This window comes from Pan paniscus, chromosome 20, assembly GCF_029289425.2.
Source record: "Pan paniscus chromosome 20, NHGRI_mPanPan1-v2.0_pri, whole genome shotgun sequence".
Taxonomy (NCBI): Eukaryota; Metazoa; Chordata; class Mammalia; order Primates; family Hominidae; genus Pan; species Pan paniscus.
Genome location: NC_073269.2, coordinates 27,847,448 through 27,866,393, shown reverse-complemented (window position 1 = coordinate 27,866,393; position 18,946 = coordinate 27,847,448). Strand labels below are relative to the sequence as shown.

General features: G+C 46.1%; 1 protein-coding gene across 3 annotated transcripts in view; it reads left to right on the top strand.

Moving 5' to 3' along the window:
* Positions 1-18,946, top strand: part of ZNF91 (zinc finger protein 91) — a 101,767-nt gene that overhangs the window by 68,665 nt on the left and 14,156 nt on the right. Inside the window, exon 7 of one of the 3 annotated variants that reach the window (XM_063600084.1) lies at positions 15,216-15,320. The exons of the other annotated variants lie outside the window; for them this stretch is intronic. The gene's annotated coding sequence lies outside the window, so the exon portion shown is untranslated. The remainder of the gene's footprint in view (positions 1-15,215; positions 15,321-18,946) is intronic. 3 annotated transcript variants of the gene reach the window in all.

The following is an 18,946-nucleotide window of genomic DNA, read 5'->3' as shown; positions in this document are numbered from 1 at the left end:
ATGTGGTGAAACCTGTCTCTACTGAAAATACAAAAATTAGCTGGACGTGGTGGTGGGTGCCTGTAATCGGAGCTACTTGGGAGGCTGAGGCAGGAGAATTGCTTGAAACCGGGAGGCAGAGCCTGCAGTGAGCCAAGATTGTATCACTGCACACCAGCCTGGATAACAGAGCAAGACTCCACCTCTCAAACAAGTAAAATAAATAAATCAACATGTAGTAGTCAGTGAGCACCAACCATGCAATTGTGCTAGGTACAGAAGATGGAAAAAATATTCTTGAGGTGGGAGAAACATGTTAACAGATAAATTACAGCAGACAGACTTGAATGGGGGTAAAAGTTATTAGGAACAGAAGGCCTAATTTTCCCTAGAAAAGGTAGTATTTGAGATGGGTCTCAACAGAAGAGTAAAGAGTAAATATTCTTTGCTGGGGGAAGGGGATGGAGACAAAACAAAAAGAACAACCCATGCAACAACAGAGGCAGTAAAGAATTATTCAGTGTGGCAGTGATGTGGAAGACAGAGACAAGAGCCAAGACTAGCAATTTGGTTTGGAAGCAGATGAGGGTCTTTGTAAAACAAGTGAAGGAGTTTGGATTTTTCTTTTTGTAGACAACAGGGAGGGAAGAGATGTTATTAGGCAGGCAAACAATGAGAGCAGCTTTCATTTTTGAGGATGATGACTCTGGCAGCAGGGTGGAAGATAAACAGCAGTAGAGAGAAACTGGAGGCAGAAAATTAACTCAAGAGGTACTTATGACTCAATGAGGACCTTAGGTCAGAAGTGATTAAACAGCCAAAGTCAGTGACTGGAGCATGGTTTTGGGGAGAGCCTGGTGACTGCTTGGACATGGGGGTGAGAGAGACATGCATCAGGACAGCCAGCAGTAATGTTCCTGGCCTAGTAGGTTGTGTACATGGCAATCACCTTCCAGAAGGAATGGACATTACTTTCATTTTTACAAGTACTTGCAGGGTGAGCGACTTGTAGTGTGATCAAGATGACAAAAGATCACTGCTTCAGAAAAATTGTAAGTGAAAATATAGAGTTAGAGTTGTCAGTTTATAGGTTAGAGGAGAGGGCACAAAAGCACCAGAATGCACAGGGCACTCTGCAGGAACAGAACTCACTCCCAGGTATGGGACCACAAAGGTTGCTGCAGAGAACAGGCATTGGGCACCTGGCAACTGACACCAATGGGATGCTTACAGTCTGTCCACTGATTTAAGAATTGTAAAACAACTATTCACAAGTGTTGCACATGTCTCTAAGGTAAGTGGGAGCCCAGACCACTTTGGGGGCAACTGTCTGCTTACTGCACGCAGCCCTTTTCTGGAATTTAGTCTCCTCATCATCCTGCCTTCTCCCTTGCATATCTCCTGCTTGTGTAATAAAGTGGAAAGTGGAAGGGCAGAACAAGGCTCAGATCAGTGGCACTTGTTTGCTAAAAGTATACTAGACAGTTCTGGTGTGAGGCCTGGGGTCCCAGATCATATAAATTATCACTGTCTCCTTTATTGCATCCCTGTATTATCCCCATCCCTCTCAGCCAGGGTAGCTGGCTGACATCCACTCTCTCAAGAGGCCATGTATGGACAGAAGACCTGGCTCAAGAAACAGCGCTCTATGAAAAGGGCAGATAGTTACGTAAGAATTTTGCAAAAACTTGAGAAATTAAAATAAGGGAGACTATGAATGCAAAAACATTAGAGAGCTTGCGCCCAGAAGTTTCAGACCAGACTAGGCAACGTGTTGAGACCCCGTCACTAAAAAAGAATTTAGTCAGGTGTGATGGGCCACGCCTGTAGTCCCAGCTACTCGGGAGGGTGAGGTGAGAGGATCTCTTGAGGCTACAGTGAGTCATAATCTTGTGCCACTGCACTGCAGCCTAGGTGACAGAGCAAGATTATTTCTCATAGAATATATCTATAAATTATAAATATGTATGTGTATATATATATACATACGTATATACATACATATGTATATACGTATATATATATACTTGGCCGCCTGAGTTAGGCCGGATTAGTACTATCCTCCAAAAGCTAATATAAATGCACGTCAGTTCTTTCTAGCGCAGCGCTGAAGAGGGTGCCACTACTTGTGCTGGGTGTTGTTTGGCATGGCCAGTGGCACAGTAAGAGAAGGAGTAGGAGTGGAGGAGTGAAGAAAGAGGAGGAGGAGAAGAGAAGAAAAGGAGGAGGAAAGAGAAGAACTAGAAGAGAAAATGAGAAGAAGATAGTAAGAAGAGAGGAAGTGGAGAAAAAAAGGAGAGGGGGACAACAGGACCAGGAGAGGAGAGGAGAAAAGGGAAGCTAGGAGGAAGTAGGGAGAAAAAAAGAGAAGGAGGAGGAGAAGAAGAAAAGAATGAGGAAAAGAGAGGAGGAGGAGAGGATGAGAAAAAGAGGAAAGGAGGAAAGGAAGAGAAGGAGGAGGAGGAGAAGGAGGAGTAGAGGAGAAGGAGGAGGAGGGGACAAGAAGAGGAGAAGACGAAGAGAAAGGAGAGGAGGAGAATCGGGAGCAGAAGAAGGAGAAGGAGATGAGGTGAAGGAGAGGAGGAGGAAAGGAGAAGAGAAGGAGGAGGAGAAAAAGTGGAGAAAGAGGAGAGGAGGAGAAAAAATAGGAATAGGAAACGAAGAGGAGAAGAATAGGAGGAGGAAAAGGATGGGAGAAAAGAAAAAGGAAAAGTAGGAGGAGTAGAAAAAGGAGGAGAAGGAGGAAGAAGACGAAAGAGAAGGAGGAGACGAAAAGAATGAGAAAAAGAGGAGAGGAGAATGAGGAGGAGAAGAAGGCGTAGAAGAAAAGAGAAGGAGGAGAGGATAAAGAAGAAGTAGAGGAGGAGGAGAGAAGAGGAAAGGAGGAGAGGAGAAGAGGAGGAGGAGAAAGGAGAAGAGAAAAGGAGGAAAAGGAGGATGGGAGGAAGAGAGGAAAAGGAAAAAGGAAGAGGAGAGAAAAAGGAAAAGGAGAAGAGTAGAGGAGAAGAAAGGAAAAGGAGGATGATAGGAAGAAGACGGAGGAGAAGAGGACAGAGAAGTAGAGGAGAAAAAAGGAAAAGAATGGGGAGAAGGAGGAAAGTAGGAGGAACAAAGAAAAGGAGGGGGAAGAGAGTAGGAGGAAGAGGAAGGGAAGAGGAGGAAAGGAGGGGGAGAGGAGGAGGAGGACAAGGAGAAGATGGAGAAAAGGAAGATGAGGAAGAGAAGGAGGGGAGGAGGAGAGAAGAAAGAAGAAAAGAACAGGAGGAGAGGAGAAAGGAGGAGGAGAGCAGAAGAAGGAGAGAAAGGAAAAGTAAGAGGAAGAGGAGAATGTGGATAGGAGAAGGAGGAAGAGAAAGGTGGAGAGGAGGAGGGGAGGAGAAGAGGAGGAGAGGCGAAGGAAAAGGAGGAAGAAGTGAAAAGGAGGAGAGGAAAAGGAGACAAGGGGAGGGGAGGAGGAAAAGAGAAGGAAGAGGAGAGGAGGAGGAAGAAAAGAAAAAACGAGAGGATGAGGAAAGGAGGAGGAAACAAAAAGGAGAAAGGACGAGGAGAAAAAGAAGAGGAAAAGGAGGAGGAGAGGAGATGGAAGAGGAGAGGTGGTGGAGGGGAGTAAAAAGGAGAGGAGGAGGAAGGGAAAAGAAAAGGGAGAATGAGAAGGAGCAAGAGGAGAGGAGGAGGAGAAGAAAAGGAGGTGGAGGAAAAGATGAGTAGGAGAGGAGAAAAACGAGGCGGAGGAGGAGAGGAGAAGGAGGAAGAGGAAAAGAGGAGAAGGACAAGAGAGGAGGAAGAGGAGGACAGGAGAGGAGAAATGGAAGAGGAGGAGAGAAGAAGGAGGGGAAAATAAGAAAAAGGGGAGGAGAGGAGAAGGTGCAGGAGGAAAAAAGGAGTAAAAGTGGAGGAGAGGAGTAGGAGGAGAGCAGAGAAAGGTGAGGAGAAGAAAGAAGAGAGGAGGAGGAATGCAGAATTACTAAAGAGAAGAAAAAGGAGTGGAGAAGGAGGAGAGTAGAATAAGGAGTAGAAGGAAGAGGAGAAGAGAAGGAGGAAGAGTGAGAAGGAAGAGGAGAAGGAGGAAAAGAGAAGAGGGAGGAAGAGGAGTAGAAAGGAATAAAGAGGAGTGGAGAAGGAGAGAAGGAGCAGAGGAGGAAGAAGAGAGAAAAAAGAGAACAAGGAGGAGGAGAGGAAAATAGCAGTGAAGGAGGAGAAGAGAAGACAGGAGGAATGAAGGAGGAAGAGGTGAGGAGAAAGAGGAGGAGGAAGGAGAAGCTGGAGAAGAGGGGAAGGAGGAGGAGTAGGGAAGGAGGAGGAGAAGAGGGAAAGAAGAGGAGAAGGAAGAGGAGAGAAGAAAAGAGGAGAAGAAAGAAGGAGAGAAGATGGAGATGAGTAGGAGTAAAAGATCAGTAGGAGTAGAAGAAGTGGTGGAGGACAAGGAGAGGAGAATGAGAAGAGAAGGAAGAAAGGAGAAGTAGAGGGGAAGGAGGAGGAGAAGAGAAAAAGGAGAGGAGGAGGAGAGGAGAAGGAGCAGGACAGGAGGAGGAGAAAGGAAGGATAAAAGGAGGAGAGTAGAAGCAAGAGGAGAAAAGGAGAGAAGAAGGAGGAGGAGTGGATGAGGAAGAGGAAACGAGAGTAGAAAAAGAACAAAAGGAGGAGGAGGATAGGCGGAGGAGAGGAAAAAGGGAAGGAGAGGAGGAGGAGAGAAGTGAAGAGGAGACAAGAAGGAAGAGGATAAAAGGAGGAGGAGGAAAAAAGGAGAGGAGGAGGAGTAAAAGATGAATAGGAGGAGGAGAAGATGTTTAGGAGGAAAAGGAGAGCAGAATGAGGAGAAGAGGAAAAAAGGAAAGGAGAAGAAGCAGATGAGGAGGACAAAAGGAGAGGAGAAAATGGAGGAGAGGAGGAGGAAAATTATAAAGAGGAAAAGGAGGAGAGGGGGAAGAGTAAAAGATTAGTAGTAGGAGAGGTGGAGGAGGAGGAGGGGGAAGAGTAAAAGTAGTAGGAGAGGTGGAGGAGGAGGAGAGGAGAATGAGGCAGAGAAGGAGGAGAAGAGAGGAGAAGGAGGAGCAGAGGAGGAGAGGAAAAGAAGGAGGAGAAGGAGATGAGAGGAGAAAAAGAAGAGTAGGAGGAGAGAAGGAGGAAATTGAGAGGCTGAGTGGAGGAGGAGAAGAGAAATAGAAGAAGGAGGAGGAGAGGAGGAGAAGGATAGGAGGAGGGGGAGAAAAAAGGAGAAGGGGAGGAGAAAGGGAGGAGGAAAAGGAGGACTAGGAAGAGAAGTGGAGGAGGAGGAGAGGAAAAGGAGGAGAAGAGGAAAAATGTAGGAGTGGAGGAGGAGAAGAGAGGAGGAAGAGGTGAGGAGAAGAGATGGAGGAGGAGGAAGAGGAAAAGGAGAGGAGAAGAGAGGAGAAAAGGAGTGGAGGAGGAAGAAGAGATGAGAGGAAGAGGAGAGAAAGAGAAGAGAGGGTGAGGACGAGGGGAGGAGGAGAAGACAAGGAGGAAAGAGATGGAGGAAGGAAGAAGGAGGAGAAGAGGAGAGGATTAGGAGGAGGAAGAGAGGAGAAGGTGGAGGAGGAGAGGGAGAGGAGAAAAAAGCAGAAAGAAGAGAGGAGAAGGAGGAACAGGAGAAAGAAAAAGGAGAGGAGAAGAAGAGGAAGAGGAGTAAAAGGAGAAGAAGTGGAGGAGAGGAGAAGGCAGAGGAGGAGAGGAGAAGGAAAGGAGGAAAAAATGAGAAAGGACAGAAGAAAGGAGAGGAGAAGAAGAGAAAGAGAAAAAGATGAGAAGGAAGAAGAGAAGAGGCGAAGGAAGGGGAGAGAATAAAGAGAGGAGAAGGAGGAGATTAAAAGAACAAGAAGGAAAGGAGAAAAGGGGAGAGCGGAAGGAGGAGGAGGAGAGAAGGAGGAGGAGTTGAGGAGAAGGAGGAGAGGAAGAGGAGGAAAAAGGAGGAGGAAGAGACGAGAAGGAGGAGAGTAGAAGAAGGAGTAGAAGGAGGAATAATGAAAAAAGCAGGAGTGGAGGAGCAAGAGGAGAGGAGGAGGAAGGAGGAGAGGAGGAGGAGGAGTAAGGAGAAGAGGAGGAAGAAGAAGGAGGAGGAGAAAAGAATGAGGAGAGGAGAAGTAAAAAGAGAAAGGGGAGAGAAGGAAGAGGACAGGAGAAGAAGGAAAATAGGAGGAGGAGAGAAGAAGGAGAGAATGAGTAAAAGATGAGTAGTAGGAGGAGTGGAGACGGAGGAGGAGAGGTTTCGGGAAGGAGGAGGAGAGGAGGAATAGGACAGGAGAAGGAGTAATAGGAGGAAAGGAGAAGGAGAGGAGGAGGAGGAGAGGAAAAGGAGAAAAGGAGAAGAGGAGTAGGAGGAGGAGAGGAGAAGGAGGAGGAGAAAAGTAGAGCAGGGGAGAGGAGGAGAAAAAGGAGAGGAAGAGGAGGAAAAGGAGAGGAAGAGAGGAGGAGGAGAGGAGAAATAGGAGAAAAGGAGTGGAGGAGGAGGAGAATGAGAGGAGGAGGAGGAGAATGAGAGGAGGAGGAGGAGAATGAGAGGAGGAGGAGGAGAAAAATAAGAGGAAAGGAGAAGAGAAGGCAGAGGAGGAGGAGAGGGAAAGGAAGAGAAAATGGAGAGGAAGAGAAAAGGAGAGGAGGAAGAGGGTAGAGGAGGAGGAGAGAAGGAGGAGAGGGAGGAAAGGAGAAGGAGGAGAGAAGGAGAGCAGAAAGGAGGAGGAGGGGAGAAAGATGAGAGGAAGAAAAGGAGAGGAGGAGGAAGAAAGGGGAGAAGTGGAGGAGGAGGTGGGGGAGAAGTGGAGGAGGAGGTGGGGGAGAAGTGGAGGAGGAGGTGGGGGAGAAGTGGAGGAGGAGGTGGGGGAGAAGTGGAGGAGGAGGTGGGGGAGAAGTGGAGGAGGAGGTGGGGGAGAAGTGGAGGAGGAGGTGAGGAAGAAGAGGAGGGGAGAAAGGAGAAAAAGAGCAGGAGAATGTGAATGGGGAGGAAGAAGAGATGAGGAGGAGAGGAGGAGAAAAGTGAGGAGGAGAAGACGAAAAGGAATGGAGGAGATGGAAAGGAGGAAAAAGGAGGAGGAGGAGAAAAAAGTTATCACTTTGTGACAGTAATTATGACTCTTTTCATGGCTTTTGGATTAAAGTTCAAACTCAACAGGAGAGACACACAGATAAAAAATCCAGATTATTTCAGAGCTCAATTTTAGAGCTAAAGGAAAAGGTATGTGGTAATACACCTGTGGACGTTGCCAATGCAAAACAGTTGCATTATTTTGGTTTTGGATCCAGACATATGTCACCATAGGCAATGTATGCAGTGCCTAGGAGAAAGTAGAGAGCCACAACAGTTAGGTGCTGGGCCTAGTGATACATCACAGTCCCTTTTTGGTCAGAGCCCAAACAGTAGAGGAGAGCCATATCACCTAGGTTCTAGGTCCAGCAATACATCACAATACTTTCTGAGAGGAAGACGAAAGCAGGAGCGCCACATCACCTAGGTGAGAGCCCCAGAGATATGGCACAATGCCTTCTGTGGGTAGGGCTCAGGAAGAAGAGGAAAGTTACGTAACCTAGGGGCTACAGCCAGCTATATGTCACAATCACCCCCAAGGGGCAGGGACGATGCATGAGAGGAGAGTCACATCAAGTAGGTGGTGAGCAAAGCAATATGTAACAATCAGAGGAGAGTGTCATCTCCTACATGCTGGGCCATATGTTACAACATCCCCTATGGGCAAAGCCCAGGTAAGAGAAGAGATACACATCAAATAGTTGATGGGCTAAGAGATACTTCTCAATGCCCCCTGTAGAAAGAGATTAGGAGAAATAAATCAGATTGCCTGTGTTCTGGGCCCAGGGATAAGTCACTATTTCATCTATGGACGTGGCCCAGGCAGGTGAGGAGAGTTACATCACTTAGATGCTGGGAACAGAGAGATGTAACAATCTCTTCTATAAGCAAGACCCTGGTAAGAAAAGAAAGATACATCAAATATTTATGGACCCACAGATGCCCCCTTTTTGACAGAGTCAAGGCAAGAAAGTCACATCACCTTGGTCCTGGGCCCAGCAATAGGTCACAATACCTTCTGAAGACAGGGCCAAGGCAAATGAGTAACATCTTGGAGCTGGGCCCAGGATATATGTAACAATCTCCCCTGTGGGCAGAACCTAGGAAGAAGAGAAGTGTCACATTAGCTAGGTGCTGAGCCCAGGGATATGTCACCATCCCTCCAAGCAAGAGATGAGAGTACATTACCTGGGTGAGGAGTGCAGGGAGATATCACAATCCCCTTTTTAGGCTGGGCCCAGGCAGAAGAGTCACATCGCCTAAGTGTTAGAATGAGCAATGTGTCACAATGTCCCTTCTGTGCAGCACCAAGGTAGGAGAGAAAACTTACGTCACCTGAGTGCAAGTCCCAGCGATATGCCACAATGCCTCCTGTAAGAGGCACCAAGGCTTGAGAATAGAGTCATCTCGCCTAGGTTCTGGGTCCAGCAATATATCACCATTCTATTTGTGAACCAAGCCAAGGCAGGAGAGTCAAATCAGGTGTTTGGCAGAGGCGTATGTCACAATCACACCTTCAAAAAATCCACGGATGAGATTATCAATCCCTCACATGTTCTGGTTCTAGGTATGAGAGTCAACATGTCTTGTATGTTGTGTGAAGTACATGAGTCACAATCTCAACTGTGAACTGGATCTGTGCAGCAGCTTCTCAATGTTTTCTGGGCATTGTGTCCCCTTAGATAAGTCACAGCCTGACACGTGTGCTAAATTATGGTTTGAAGGTCAACAAATCCATGCATAACAAAAATCCATGTATGAGAGTCAACATTGCAACTTTTGACTGCCTCTAGATATAAGATTCAGAACCTCAACAGTGGGCCATGCTCATGTGAGAGGACAACAATCTTTACCCTTGACTGTGTCTGCTTACTAGTATTACAATCTCACCTTTGAGCTGGGCTCTGTTAGTACACTCTCTGTACCGCCCAAAGAATTTATGAGATACATGGTTTGGCTCTATGTCCTCACCCAAATCTCATCTACAATTGTAATCTCCATGTGTCAAGGCAGGAAGGTCATTGGATCATGGGACAGTTTCCCCCATACTGTTTTTGTGATAGTGAGTGAGTTCTCAGAGATCTGATGGTTTTATAAGTGTTGGAAGTTCCTTCTTTATTCACTTTCTCCCTCCTGCCACCTTGTGAAGAAGGTTCCTGATTCTCCTTCTGCCATGATTATAAATTTCCTGAGGTCTCCCCAGCTATGTGGAACTGTGAGTCAATTAAATCCCTTTTCTACCTAAATTACCTGGTCTTGGGCAGTTCTTTATAGCAGTGTGAAAATGAACTAATACAATATGATATGCATGAGAATTGCAATCTGCATTAAGACCTTCATGCTGATATGAGCCCATGATTGTATGTGTCACTCTAAGCTCAGATATGAGAGTCAACACCTCCCCAATTGGCTGTGTCTAAATATAAGAGTACTCATGTGCCTATGAGCTGGGTTTAGAAATGGGTCACTATCACATAAGTGTCCAGATGTTCACATATGACTGACACAATTCCATCTGTAGACTGTGTCTATGTGTGAGATTCAGGATCTCACCAGTGGGTTGTGTCCATGTGTGAGGATGACTATTTTAAGGATTGGCAGGGTGTGCATACCAGAAATACAGTATTTCTTGTGTCCTTGGACCTGTGATGACACTCTCTGTACCACTTGAGGGCTTTATACAACATGCAAGAGAGTGGTAAACCTCTGTGACCTTTGTACAAAGAGGACACCCAGGATCTTACCTTTTTCCCTGAGCCTTGCTATGAGAGACAGTATCTCTCTCATTGGCTAGTTCAAGGTATGAGAGTCATCATCACCTGTGAGCTGGGCCAAGATATATGTCACAATCACTCATGGATTGGGAGTAAGCAGGAGAGTAACATTACCTTGGTTTAGGGCCAGATGTATGTCACAATCTTCTGTGAGGGCTCAGCAATATGTCACAATGATCTACGTATTCAAGACTCAGTCAAAAGAGCCTCACCACCTTGTCGCGGGGTCCAGTGATGTGTCATAATCTTTTCTGTTAGGAGGGTGCAGGCAGAAAAGAAGAGTCACATGTCCTAGGTAGTGTATGCAGATATATGTCACAAGGCCCACTGGGCAGGGCCCAGGCAGGAGCCTCTTATTTTCTAGGTGTTGGACCCAGTGTTATTTCACAATACACCAAATATTTGGGGCCTGGGAGAAAGGACAGTCACATCACATAGGTGCTGGGCCAAAAGATATGTTATAATAACCCTCTTTAGCAGAGCCCAGGCAGAAAAATAAATGTGTCACATCACCCAGGTGATAAACAAAAAGGTATGGCATAATACCCCTATGGGCAGGGCTCATGCAGAAGAGTTGCACCACATAGTTGTTAAGATAGGCCATATGTCACAATACACAATTTATGCTGAGCTCAGGCAGGAGAAAAGAGTAACATTACCTATGTGCTGGGCTCAGCGATACATCACAATACCTCCTTGGTCAGAGCCCAAGAAGTAGAAGAGAGTTACCTCACCTAGGTGCTGAGTCCATCAATATGTCACAGTACTCACTGAGTGAAGGGCCCAAGAATGAGGATTGCATCATTTAGGTGAGGGGCCCAGAGCTATGTACCCATGCTCCCTGTAGGTAGGGCTTAGGAAGAAAGAAGAGAGTCACATAACCTGTCACATAACCTAGACAGATGAGCCCAGCCCTATGTCAAAATTACAACAGTGATCAGAGTCCAGACATGAGAGGAGAATCACATCACATAAATGTTGGGTGAAGGAATATGTCACCATCCCTACTGGGGACAGAAGCAGAAAAATAAGGAGAATTATACCATCTAGGTAATGGGCCCAGAGATACATTGCAGTGACCCCTGTGGGCAATGACCAGGCAGTAGAATCACATCACCTGTGTGTTGGGCTTAGGGATAATTCACTCTACCTTCTGTGGGCATAGCACAGGCAAACAAGGAGAGTCACAACACCTAGGTACTGGAATCAGAGACATGTGATAATCTCTTCTAATGGCAAAGACCAAGTAAGCAAGAAGAGTCACATCAAATAGTTCATGAACTTAGAGATATGTCACAATGCCCCCTGTGGGCAGGGTCCAGGCAAGAGACTCACATCATCTTGGTGCTGAGCCCAGCAATATGTCAGAAAGCTTTCTGAGGTCAGAACCAAGGCAAAAGTGTAACATCACCTTACCATTGGGTCCAGAGACACATCACAACCTTTCCTGCAGGCAGAACCTAAAAAGAATAGAAGAGTCACATCAACTCAATGCTGGGCCCAGTGATGAGTCACAATATCCCCTGTGAGCAGAGATCAGGCAGAAGTGAGTCACATCACCTAGGTAATGGATGCAGAGATGTCACAATGCCTCCTGTAGGCAGGGACCAGGCAGGAGAGTTATATCATCTGAGTTTTGGACCCAGTAATATATCACAATGGGCCATGTGGGCAGGGTACAGACAGGAGAATCACATAACTTGGGTGTCACAATGCCTTCTGTGCACAGTGACAAAACAGAAGGGTAGACTCATATTAACTGAATATAAGGCCTAGTGACAGTGATATGTCACAGTACTGTCTGTGGGCGGTGCCAAGGCGGTGGACTAGAGTCCCATCATGAAGGTACTGGGTTTAGCAAGATGTCAAAATTCCATCTGTGGGATGGGCTCAGGCAGAAGGGTCAAATCACTTAGTTGCTGGACAGAGGTGTATGTCACACAATCTCACGTGCAGAAAGATACAGGGATAAAATTAAAATTCTTGCACATGACCCAATTCTAAGTATGGGAGTCAACATCTCCTCTATGTTGGGTCTAAATACATGAGTCACAATCTTAATGGTGGACTAGGTCTGTGCGTGGGAACCTCGCTTTCTTCTATGCACTATGCCTCCTTAGTAGAGTCACAGCCTCACAGGTGTGCTGAATCTTGGATGGAGAGTCACCAGCCTACCTGTGGACTGGATCCACATATAAGAGTCACTTTTTCAAGTTTCGACTGCCTCCAAATGTGACGTTCAGAACCTCAAAATTTGGCCGTGTTCACGTGGCAGTATGACAATCTTTATTGTCAACTGGATGTGCATACAAGAGTCAAAATCTCACCTGTGCTGTGCCTTGTCAGGAAACTCATTGTAGCACCAGAGGGCTTTATGCATGAGAGTCTCAATATGCTCTGAGATCTCCCTGCTGGTGTGGACCCATGGTTATAATTTTTACCCTAAGCTCTTGTCTGGGTCAACTTCTCTCCAATTGGCTAGGTCCAAATAGGAGCATCCTCACCTACCTATGAACTAGGTTTAGAAATGAGTCACCTGGCCGGGCGCGGTGGCTCACACCTGTAATCTCAGCACTTTGGGAGGCCGAGGCGGGCAGATCATGAGGTCAGGAGATCGAGACCATCCTAGCTAACACAGTGAAACCCCGTCTCTACTAAAAATACAAAAATAGTTAGCCAGCCATGGTGGCGGGTGCCTGTAGTCCCAGCTACATGGGAGGCTGAGGCAGGAGAATGGCATGAACCCAGGAGGCGGAGCTTGCAGTGAGCCAAGATCGCGCCACTGCACTCCAGCCTGGGCGACAGAGCGAGACTCCGCCTCAAAAAAAAAGAAAAGAAAAGAAATGAGTCACCATCCCAACTGTAGCATATGACGGAAACAATTCCAGCTGTGGTCTGTGTCGACCTGTGAGATTCAGGACCTCACCTGTGGGCTCTGTCCACGTGTAAGGGTGAAAATCCCAATGGATGGTAGTGTAAGAATATGAGAAACCCAATCTCATTTGGATGCTGGGCTCTGTGATGGCATTCTGTTCCACACTAGGGATTTACACCATGTATGAGAAAGTGGTAATTTTCTATAACCTTCATACAAAGAGGAGACATGGGATCTTACCCTTTTCTCTAATCCCAGCTAAAACTGACAGTATCCTTTCTATTGGCTGATGTGTGGCATGAGAGTCGTTATTGCAACTGTTAGTTGGACCAAGATATATGTCACAGTCTTACCTGTGGGTAGGGAGCAAACAGGAGAGTCACAACCTCTGTATTCTGGGCCAGGAATATGTCACAATCTTCCCTGACACAAGGGACCAGGCAGAAGAGTCACATCACCTGGGTACTCAGCCAGGAATACGTTACAACCCCTGCAGGGTGCAGGCTGCAGAGTCACCTCACCTCAGTAATAAGCCCAGCAATATGTCAAAATGCTTTCTGTGGGCAAGGCCCAATTACGAGAGACACATCGTCTGTTTGCTGATGCCAGCAATATGTCACAATCTTCCCTGTAAGCAGGGTTCAGGGAGAAGAAGACAGCCACATCTCTTAGGTGATTAATGCAGAGATATGTCACCAGATCCACTGTGGACAGGCCCCAGGCGGAGCCTTCCATTTTCTAGGTATTGGGCCCAGCAATATGTCACAAAACCCAAAACTTGTGGGGACCAGGCAAAAAAAAAAAAAAAAAATCACCTCACCTAGATGCTGGGTCAAGTGATATGTCACAATCTTCTTATTTGGCAGGTCCCAGGCAACAAAAATGTGTCACATCTCCTAGGTGATGAATAAATTGTATCATATAATACCCCTGTCTTCAGGGCTCATGCAGAAGAGTCGCATCACCTACTTGTTGAGTCCAGCCATTTATTACAATACACAATGTATGTTGGGCAAAGGCAGGAGAGGAGAGTAACATCCCCTAGGTGCTGCATCCAGGGATACACACAATGCCTGCTTGAGCAGAGCCCAAGAAGTAGAGAAGAGTCACATTACTTAGGTTCTGGGTACAAAAATTTCCTACAATACTTCCTGAGAAAAAGGCCTAGCCAGAAGTGTCACATGACCTTGGTGAGGGGACAAGAAATATGTAGCAATGTCTCTGGTAGGTAGGGCTAGAAAAAAAGAGAGGCCTCATATAACATAGAGTCAGTGCTCACTTATCTGCCACAATCACACCCATGAGCAGGGCTCAGACAAAAGTGGAGAGTAATATTATGTAGGTGTTGCACCAGGCAATATGTCACAATTTCCACTGTGGACAGGTCCAAGAAAGAAAACGAGAATCACATCACCTAGGTCAGGTCTTGGGCCCAGAGATATGTTGCAGTGGCCCTTGTGGACAATAACCAGGCAGAGGAATGACATTGCTTGTGTGCTGGGCCTAGTGGTAATTCATTATCCCTTCTGTGGGCCTGACACAAGCAAAAGAGAAGAGTCACAACACCTAGCTGCTTGGCCCAGAGATATGTCACTATCTCTTCTATGGGCAAAGTCCAGGTAAAACAGCAGAGTCACATCAAATAATTGGTGTGCCCAGAGATATGTCATAATGCCTTCTGTTGGCAGGGCCCATGCAAGAGAGTCACATCACCTAGGTGTTGGACCCAGCCATATGTCACAATACCTCAGGCAAGAGATGATAGTCACACCATTTAGGTCTTGAATCCATTGAAACATTACAATTTTTCCTTGAACAAAGGCTAAGCAGTCAAGGAGAGTTACACCACCTGCTTTAGGTCCAGCAATACCTGACCCCTGAGAGGAGGGCCCATGTAAAATGGTAACATCATCTAGGTGAGAGGCCTAGAAATATGTCACAATTTTCTGTGTGGGTAAAGATCAGAATGAAGAGGGAAGTTGCATAACCTAATAGGTGGGCTGACCTATATGTCGCAATCACTCCAGTGAAAAGAGTTCAAACATGAGAGAAGAGTCACACCACATAGGTGCTGCATATTTTGCAATACAGAATATATGCAGAGCCCAGAAAGGAGAGAACAGTCACATCACCTAGGTGCTGTACCCAGCAATAAATTGCAATCTCTTTTAGGGCAAAGCCCAAGCAGTAGAGGTAATCCTTGCTGCTGGACCCAAAAATATGGCACAATACACCCTGAAAAAAGAGCCCAGGAAGAAGAGTTACATCATCTGGGGAGGGTTCCAAAAATATGTAAACATGCCTTCTGTGGGTAAGCCTCAGGATGAAGAGAAGAGAAAAATAACCTAGGGGCTGGGGCCAGCTGCAGTTACAACCTCAGTGAGCAGGGCCCAGGCATGAGAGGAGAGTCACATAACACAGATGCTGTGCCAAGTGATATGTCACAACTCGCACTGTGGACAGGTCTCTGGAAATAAAGGAGAGTCACATAATCTAGTTTATGGTCGCAGAGCTACATCACAATGTGTGTATCTCTTGTCTTTATGGACAGGAACCAGCAAGAACAATCACATCTCCTGTGGGCTGCATCCAGGGACAAGTTACCCTCCCTTCTGTGATCAGAGCCCAGGAAGAAAAGAAGAGTCACATTACCTAGGTGGGCCCAGAGATATGTCACAATGTCACCTGTTGGCAAATACCAAGTAAGAGAGGAGAATAACATCAAATAGATAATGGGTCCAGAAATATGTCACAATTCCCCCTGTTGGCAGAATCTAGGCAGGAGACTCACATCACCTGGGTTTTAGACCTAGGAATATGTCACAAGATGCAATGTGGGCAATGCCAAGACAAAAGAATAAAAAACATACACCCTAGGTGCTAGGGGCAGGAATATATGTCACAATTCCATGTGACATTCATGGACCTACACCTAGGGTATTTGCCTGTATTGTGACATTCTCACTCAGGTACTTGGCAGAAGTGTATGTGATAATCAGAGCTGCAGGTAGGTTCAAGGATAAGATTAAAGATCCTACACGTGTCCCTGTTCTGGCTATGAGAGCAAACACCTCTTGTATGTTGGGTCTAAGTACAAAATTCACAATATTAACAGTGGACTGAATTTGTGCATGAGAACTTCAATCCCTTCTGTGGACTGTGTCTTATTCATGGAATCATAGTCTGAGATTCACCAACCCACCTGTGAATTACATCCATGTATGAGAGTCAATTATCCAACTTTTAACTTCCTCCTAATGTGAGATTCAGAACCTAAGCAGTAAACTGAATTCATGGGCAAGAATGAAAATCTTTACTATGAGTTTTGTGTGCATAAGAGTGTCACAATCTCACCTGGGCCAGAGATATGTTACAATCCCCTCCTGAAAGCAGGACACGGGCAGCAAAGTCACCTCACCTGGATGCCAAGCCCAGCAGTAAATTACAATGTTCTCTGTTAGCAAGGAACATGAAGGAGAGACACATCACCTGGCTTCCGGGCCCACTGATACATCACAGTCTCCCCTGAGGGAAGAACATAAAAAGAAGAGGAGTCACATCAGCTAGGTGCTGGGTTAGTCACAGGTCACAATCCCCCCTGTGAGCAGGAACCAGGCAGGAGAAGTGAGTTCCAACAATGTGCCCTGTGGGCAGCACCAAGGCAGGATAATAGAGTCACATCACCTAGGTGCTGGGTCCAAAAATAAGTCACAATCCTGTATGTGGGCTGGTCCCAGACTGTAGGTCAAATCACTCAGGTGCTGGCCAGAGGCATATATCACATTTACACCTGTAGGAAGGTCATAAAATGATATTTACAATCCAGCACATGTCCTGTTTCTAAGTATGTGAGTTAACACCTCATATATGTTGGGTCTAAGTACATGAGTTCATCTCAGCAATAAACTGGATCTGTGCATGAGAGGCACAGTCTTTCCTGTGTGCTGTTTTATCTGGGTGAAGTTACAGCCTCACAGGTGTGCTGAATATTGGTCTTAGAATCACCTACCTACCTGTGAACCAGATTCACATATAAGAGTCAATTTTCCAACATTCGACTGCTTTTGGTTGTGAAATCCAGAGCCTTAACAATGGGCTGTGTTCATGTGGGAAGATGACAATCTTTTCTGTCGACTTGGTGAGTGTCACAATCTCACCTATATATCACCCTAGGGCTTTATACCTGATGCATGAGATTCTCAATCTGCTCTGAGACATTTGTGCTGGTATGAATCATGATTGTACCTGTGGCCTTAAGCCCAAGTATGAGAGTCAACATCTCTCCAATTAGCTGAGTCCAGAATGAAGAATATTCACCTTCCTATGAGCTGACCTTAAAATGAGTCATCATCCCAACTGTGCTTACATGTTTATGTATGATAGTCACGATCTCAACTCTAGACTGTGTCCACCTATAAGATTCAGGACCTCAATAATGGGCTTTGTTCAAGTGAGAAAATGATGAGAAACAAAACCTCACCTGTGTCTTGGACTCTGTGTTGACACTCTCTGTATCACCCAAGGACTTTCTATGAAATGCGAGACAGTGGTTAATTCTCTATGACCTTCATACAAAAATGAGACCTAGATTTGACCCATTTTCCTAAGCCCAGCTAAGAGAGATAGTATCTTTCATATTGGCTGGCTCAAGTTATGAGAGTCATTGTGACACCTGTAAACTGAACTAAGATATATATGACAGTCCCACAATTGGGTAAGGAGGGAGTGAGCAGGAGAATCACACCATCTGGGTGCTGTGCCAGAGATATTTGCAACCGTCTCTGAGGGCAGTGACCAGGCAGGAGAGTCATATCACGTTGTTGCTGGGCTAGGGTTATGTCATAATTTTTCCTGAGAGTAGGGACCAGCAAGAGAGTCACAGTACCTGTGTTTTCAGCCAGGGATATGGTATAATCCCCTCCTGAAAGCAGGACTAAGGCAGCAGAGTGTCTTCACCTGGTTGCTGGGCCTAACGATATGTCACAATGTCTTCTGTGGCTAGACCCAATCAGCAAAGGCACATTACCTACTGCTGGCTCCAGTGATGTGTCACAGTACTTTTTTTTTTTTTTTTGGCATGGCCTAGGCAGAAGACAAAATTTGAAATACCTAGTGATGAACAAAAGACACACCATAATAACCTTGTGGGCAGGACCCATGCAGGAGAGTCACGTCACCTAGGTGTTGGACCCAGCCGTATTTCACAATACACAATATATGTGGGGGCCAGGCAGGAAAAGAGAGTTACATCACCTGCTGAGCAGGCTCAGTGATGTGTCACCATCTCCCCTGTGCACAGGGTGCAGGCCAAAGAGGAGAGTCACATTTCCTAAGTGATAGATGTAGAGATATGTCACAGGCCTCCTGTGGGCAAGGCCCAGGCAGGAGCCTTTTATTTTCTAGATGTTTAGTGCAAAAATACGTCACAATACCCTAAATATCCAGGGCCCAGACAAAAGAGGAGTGTCATGTTACCTAGAATCTGTGTCCAGTAATATGTCACAATCCCCACTTTTGGCAAGACCGGCAGAAGAGGAGAGACACATCACGTAGGAAATAGACATAAAAAATATATCGTAATGCCTCTGTGAGCAGGACTTATGCGAGAAAGTAGCATCACCTAGGTGTGATAACATGCAACATGTCACAACACACAATATGTGCAGGGCCCAGGCAGGAGAGGAGAGTCACATCACCTGGATGCAGCGCACATCAACACATACAAATTCCTTATTGGTCAGAGTCCAAGATGTTGAGAAAGTCACATCACCTAAATGCTTGGTCCAGCAATATGTCAGAATACCCTCTGAGTGAAGGCCCCAGGCAAGAGAGTGAGTCACATCACCTAGGTAAGGGACCCACAGATAAGTCACAATATTTTCTATGACCCAGGTCCTGGCAAAAGAAACACATCATCTGGTTTCTGGATCCAGTGATATGTCAAAATTCTTTCTGTGGTCAGGGTGTAGGCAGAGGTGAAGAGTCACATTTTCCAGGTGATACGTCACAATGCCTACTGTGGGGACGGTCCAAGCAAGAAACTCAACTCACCTTGGTAATAGTCCAAGTAATTTGTAATAGTGCCTTTTGAAGGCAGAGCTAAGGCAAAAAAGTGACATCACCTTGGTGTTGAGTCCAGCGATATGTCACAATGCTTCCTGTAGACATCACCAAGGCAGAACATGAGACTCACATCACCTGGGGGGCAAGGCCTACCAGTATGTCACAATGCCCCTGTGGACATTGTCAAGGAAAGAGTAGAGTCACATCACCTAGCTACTG